The 5,057-nt window shown below is 38.5% G+C and overlaps 1 pseudogene across 1 annotated transcript; it reads right to left on the reverse strand.

Moving 5' to 3' along the window:
• Positions 1 to 656: 656 nt before the first annotated feature.
• Positions 657 to 1,092, reverse strand: LOC309824785 (large ribosomal subunit protein uL24-like; annotated as a pseudogene). The gene has a single exon. The product of its transcript is annotated as a large ribosomal subunit protein uL24-like (transcript).
• Positions 1,093 to 5,057: the final 3,965 nt, after the last annotated feature.

A 5,057-nucleotide genomic window follows, 5' to 3' on the forward strand; every position in this document is an offset into this window, starting at 1 on the left:
TTGGTTTCAAGTGTGAATTACTTATATAAATGTCCTTTTAGAACCTGTTTATGTAGAGACCATACGGGATGTTAGAAAATGTTTTCACTTATTTCACAGGCCATTTGATTTGCTAATATACTTAAGTTTCAATATTCAATAGTCATTCATGTAACCTTTTCTTTTATTGATGTGGTTTTGAAAAGTTTCAGGTACCTATGTGCAAATGCTTCTCAAGAACATTTCCTTGTCTCTGGGGTGTGCTATGACTTTTACCCTCTCTTTGTCTTTTTTCTGGATTATTTTTAAAACATAGTGGTTTTCAAACATAGTGCATGTTTCAGAGAAAAGAATAAGACTTGGAGAAGGGCAGAGGTAGAGATAAGCCCATGTTTCTTCACATGGCCAGCAAAAGGGCAAAGGAAGGCCTTCTCTACTATTTTATGATTGACCAAAACACTTTAAGAGAACACTTTAATAAAAAGGTCCCTAATTTTATTCCTGGAAGTCTTTGATTATCTCAGTCTTTTGGCCCAAACTGATAGCAAATCAACAAGCAAGAACTTGAAACAATTTCTCATCCTTTTGCACAGTGGGAGTATGGGGCAGCTGGTAGGGTTAGGGAGTTGTTGGTTTTTTTTTTTTTTCATTTTAGCAGGTATTGTATATAAATTACTTTATTCCCACATCTTCTCAATTGTTTCTTCCCTTTTTAAGCTCTTTTCCTCTCCTACTTGGCAAGATTTGGCTTTTCATCCAGAGATCTTTTTGCAACCTTTGTTCACTTTTAGCCTGTTGATAATCACCTTGCTGGGTTGAATGCCCACACGGACAGTTGTGCCACTGGCTTCTCCTGCTGCACACGTTCAGTGTAGATGATACATTTCTTCCTGTAAACTTGAACTGCTTTGCCAATTTGCTGACCTTTGTAGTGTCCTCACACAACCTGAACGTCATCATCCTTTCAGATGGACATGGGTTGGACATTGTACTTCTGTCTCAGCTCTTTGGAAAGAGGGAAAGACATAATCTTCCTGCGAAAGTGGGAAAGTGAGTTGAAATGCTTTTATGGTTCTTCCTCTGGTCACAAGTCACAAAGGGATTGAACTTCATTTTGGCTGTTGCTGCTTCGGTAATGACCACAACAGGGAAGAGAAGATGGAGTTTTCAGAGAAGTTTCTCTAACTGTAATCCCTTCATTTGTTTGAGTGTGCAGTTCTGCCTTTCTAATCTCTGGTCAGCCTTTTGCCTGACCTACTCAATGTTTTTCCTTTGAAAAGCTGGGATTTATAATTTTCACACACTTGGAATCCTAGTCAGGCATTTAGTTGCCCCTTTTAAAATTAAGGTTTGGTTTAATCTTTTTTGTTGCTGTTGCTGGTGGTAACTTTCTTTCTAAGTTTAAAGAGGCATGTTTTAGACATATTAGGAAGAGAATGGCCTCTGGAGTCAGACATGTCAGGGTCTGAACGTGTATTCCCCATGTACTGATTTTTCACTTCTTAAACTAGTTATATTACATATCACATGTAAGTTGGTTGTAATAAGAATTGGTCTTATTACCATAAGACCACAGGTCTTATGTGATTGCACATAGGATCTGCTATGAAAATTCACTGACATCACACTTGTAAAGTACTACCCAGAGCCTAACACATGAGTAACACTTTGTACACATGAGATTTCTTAAAATTTATTTGAGGTATTCTAATGCTTATTTATTTTTGTGAAAGGATTTATGTTTAAAAAATAAATATATGTATATATAATTTCATTCATTCATCAAATATTTGTTGTACACTGTCTTTATGCCAGGCACAGGTTTAAAAGGTGGGAATATGTGGTGAATATTTAACAAATATTAAATTTATACAAGATTTTGCATTCTTATGGGGAAGACAGACAATAAACAAAATAAACATGCAAAATATATGTCAAATGATGATAACTGCATTGGAAAGGGGGTTGTGCCCTGAGCAGGTAATGCTTGAGTGGAGACTTAAAAGAGGTTAGAGAGTAAGCTGTGTATCTACCTAGGGGAAGAGGGTGTAAAAGTTAATAAACAGTAAGCTCAATTAAAACACAGTTTTCTATTTTATTCAATTTATTTATTTATTATTTATTTATTTATTGTTTATTTATTTATTTTTATATTTTTTTAACATCTTTATTGGGGTATAATTGCTTTATAATGGTGTGTTAGTTTCTGCTTTATAACAAAGTGAATCAGATATACATATACATATGTTCCCATATCTCTTCCCTCTTCAGTTTTCTATTTTAAATGTCAAGGGGCTGCTCTCATGCCCTACCATGATAGCAGAGCCCAACAGGAAGAGGAAAACTTCCTTTAGCCTGGCAACAGCTCAGCCAAGGAAAGACTGTCACAACTCATTCAATGAAAAGCCACTATAACTTCAAAATCTCAATTCCTCCAATGGACTCTTTGTTTACTATAGCCCTCCCAACTTCCTTTTCCCTCCTATAAAAGAATTCTTCTCTCCTTCTTGGGGGAACTTGCATGTGGCTCACCACAGTTGCAGACCCTGAATTGCTATTCTTTGTTGATCCTGAATAAACCCATTTTTGCTGGAGAAATAACTGGCGGTCTATTGTTTAAGGTCCATAAGGGGATGGTAGGTACATTACCCTGAGGCAAGGAGGTCAGTGTGTCTAGAGTGAAGTAGGAGATGTGGTCAGATAGAAGAGGCTATATCATGAGGAACCTTCTAGGCTATATGTAAGGACTTTTGGTATCACTCTGAGTGAAAGTGGATCCAGTAGAGAGGTTTGAACAGAAAAATGGCATGATCTAATATTTTAAAAGAAAGCACTCAGGCTGCTCTGTTGAGAAAAGACTATTAGAAGGACTAGGTCAGAGGCAGGGGAAACCAGTGAGGAGGCTGTTACAGTGAATTGCAGGGGCCTGGACCAGAGTGGTAGGTGGCAGAGGAGGCAGTGAGAAGTAATTAGAATCTGGATGTATTTTTGCATATAGGGTTGATATGACTTCTTGAAGGATTATTGTAGGGAGTGGGGAAAGAAAGATAAGTAAAAGGTGACTCCAAAATTTTTGGCCCAAGAAACTGGGGCTAGTTGCTAGTCACTGAGAGGGAAAAACTGCAACATGAACACATTTGGAATGGACGTAAATATGGAGATCAGAAGTTTGGATTGGAAACATTTAAGATTAAAATGCCTATTAGGCTTAGAAGTAGAAATGTTCATTGGGCCTATAAAGTCATGGGACTAGATGAGAGCTACCAGGGGAAGAGTGTATGTAGACAAGAGATGAAGCCCTGGGCCCCTCTAGCATTACGAGGTGGTGGAGATGAGGAGAAACTATCTGATTTGTAAGTATGTTGCTTGTAGTGAAAGTGTAGGGGAATATATTTTGAGGAAAATTACCTATATTCCACCTTGCTTCCCAATTCAAACCCTAAGAGAGTGAGGTATTGGCTTCCTGGAATAACAAATATTGCATATCTCTTGCTTAAGAAGCATATAATACTAGAAATGGTCGCGGAATTTGTACAGAAAGTAGATTTTAAAAAGTCATCTCCACACTGGAGATACTAAAACCCCTAAAAAAAAAAAAGTCTACAGCAAGCATCAGTAAATTTAGAAATGGCTTATAAATACACCAAAAGTAGAAAAGTGGGGTAATGAACAGGACTGGAAAGTGATGGCCAGTGTTTCTAGGAAGTAGAACCATGCAGCTGGTTTAGAAATGGTTTATGTTAGCGACAAGCCTTGGTGCAGGTTTCTAAAGAGAATATGAATTTGTAGAAAGGAGAGAATTTCAAAATCGAGAATGGCTTTTTATCCACTGGATTAGCAGGGCTAGTTTTTCAGTGAGTGAGTCATTTCTTCCTTATTTTATCACTCAGTATCCCTGGAACAGAGGGCTCACTTGGAAGGAGCAACTGAGGAGAATTTAAGGAATGAACTATCTCTAAAGGTGTAGGTAGGGTTGAACCGGTAAGAGGGGCCTGGCTAGACCTTCTATAGGCCCAGGGAGCAGGGAAGGCAGCTGTGCTGCAGCTGCAGGAGAGGATCAGCTGACAGTAGCTGTGGCCTTCAGCAGAGGAACACAGGCACTGCTAACCTGCAGTCTGGCATGGAGGGAAGCAGAAGAATAAATACTCAGCCTCACCATCCTTCCATTTCCTGATGTCCTGTTGGAGCCTCTCATTGGTGGGATGCAGCGGGAAACCAGAGGGCAAGCAAATCTAGAGATGTGGTCCATACAAGTCAGCCTCCTGGGGCACAGATCAGGTCAGGAAGGATGGAGAGTGGATGGAGAGACAAAATGAAACCATCCAGTACACTTATCTCCATAAGAAAGTTTATAATAAGTTTCTGGGAAAAGTCAGAGGATTATGAGAATTTTGGCACCATTAAGAACTTTGAACCATCATGAATGGAATGATAGATTCCCACTCCTTCAATGTTAAGTCTTTAAAAAAAAAGCTCACCTTATTTTCCCCTTTCTTCCTTTATTTGGCATCATTGTCCTATTTGATTGTTTTGTTTTGATAAAGCTCTGCTTATATTTGTTATTCAGTATTTATAAAGGCCTTGACATGCCTCTTCCCATATGAGAAGCGTCTGCTTCTAAGCTGGGTACCAGGTTTAAGCTATACAAAGTCTCGCTTGGCTATGGCACTGCGTAGTTTGTTTTCAAACTTTTCTTCTTATTAGTTGTACAGATGGTCCTCAACTTACAATTGTTTGACTTAGAATTTTTCTACTTTTACGATGGTGAGAAAGACATGCATTCAGTAGAAACTGAACCTTCAGATTTTGAATTTTGATCTTTTCCCAGGCTAGGGATATGTGGTACTATCTTCCTTCCTGATGCTGGGCGGTTAGCTGTTGCTCCCAGTCAGCCACATAATCAAGACGGGAAACAACTGATACACTTATGACCATCCTGTACCCATAGAACCATTTTTTCACTTTCAGTATAGTATTCAATAAATTACACGAGATATTCAACACTTGATTATAAAATAGGCTCTGTGTTAGATGATTTTGCTGAACTTTAGGCTAATACAGGTGTTCTGACCACATTT

This window comes from Grampus griseus (genome assembly GCF_964374135.1).
Source record: "Grampus griseus genome assembly, chromosome: 7".
Taxonomy (NCBI): domain Eukaryota; kingdom Metazoa; phylum Chordata; class Mammalia; order Artiodactyla; family Delphinidae; genus Grampus; species Grampus griseus.